This window comes from Apostichopus japonicus, chromosome 13 (assembly GCF_037975245.1).
Source record: "Apostichopus japonicus isolate 1M-3 chromosome 13, ASM3797524v1, whole genome shotgun sequence".
Classification (NCBI taxonomy): Eukaryota; Metazoa; Echinodermata; class Holothuroidea; order Aspidochirotida; family Stichopodidae; genus Apostichopus; species Apostichopus japonicus.
This window is the reverse complement of record NC_092573.1, coordinates 8,846,985-8,848,128: the sequence shown is the minus strand read 5'-3', so window position 1 is coordinate 8,848,128 and position 1,144 is coordinate 8,846,985. Positions and strand designations below refer to the sequence as shown.

The window sequence follows — 1,144 nt, the reverse complement described above, 5'->3', positions numbered from 1 at the left end:
AGGTGGGATCGCTCGTAATTTCCTCGTAAATTCTGTCCTTCACACCACCCGATTCAAAAATAATATCAATACTACCCTCTACCGGTTCGTCGCTGTTGTCTCGTAATTTCTCAGCAATCCCGTATTTACGGCTAGTAAGCAATAAACGGGTTCGGTTACTTGAACGGTGGCCTTGGCGAAATTCCTGCATAGTTTCTTGTCTGTGGCAGTACAGGGAGTTGTTATGGAACAACTCCCTGGTCAGTAGTATGCGGTATTACGCCGCGTTTTCGTGTGTGTTGTGTGATACAAAACTCTGTGCTTTGTTTTACGTTCAGAACTTTTCACAACTAATGGGCTGTACAGTATAGGTTACGGTCGAGCTTTGCATCAGGCGTAATAGTTTGACCAGGGAGCTGCTACTCTAGCAGTTCCTTGCTTTTACTCTTTTAGGCCTACATGGTGAGCAGTCGAAGTCAAGAAACAGCTCAAGAAACTAATAGTTATGAACTTTATGTCTGATTCACGCTGACTGGTGTCACAAAAAGACAAACGCGAATGAGTGAAAAAATTGACTGAAGTGATTACAAAATTGGGTATCAAACGTAAAGTCAAGTCCGTCATGTGTGAACATATGGTATTTCAGCCAATTTAGGTATTAATTATACATAGACAGAGTCACAGCTTACATTGTATTTTATAAATAAATTTTAGTTATATATCAGGAGGGTAAGACAAAGCATTTTATGTCATATACCATATATAGATAAATATGTATATTTGATTATTTTTGGACTCCTGGCAACGGGCCCTTTAGGCGATCACAGAGCACTTGCCCTAGCTGCACCCCGTCCTCCTAATCGGTGCACGTAAACCCTGTCCTTGCACCCCTAACCCCTTTGACCCGAATTAAAAAATAACGAAACTTGAACGGAAAAGGGAAGGAAAATACGTTGCCATAAGGGGCGGCTCCACCCTCTATAGAAAGGACTGGCAAAAAGGGAATAAGTACATGAACAATAAACTAATAGTTATTTCCATTGAAAAGTGTCTCGCTGAGCATCGGCCGTCAAAGCCAAAAACTTTTTTTTCTAAATTACGTCAGTGTATTGCTTTCCAGCGTACTGTACTCCCAGAATTGACTATCCTGCTTCTTGTTCCGAAC

General features: G+C 41.3%; 1 protein-coding gene across 1 annotated transcript in view; it reads right to left on the bottom strand.

The window, feature by feature from the left end:
• The window catches only part of LOC139978641 (neuronal acetylcholine receptor subunit alpha-6-like), a 166,957-nt gene that overhangs the window by 109,118 nt on the left and 56,695 nt on the right, over positions 1–1,144 (bottom strand). The gene's annotated exons all lie outside the window — the stretch shown is intronic.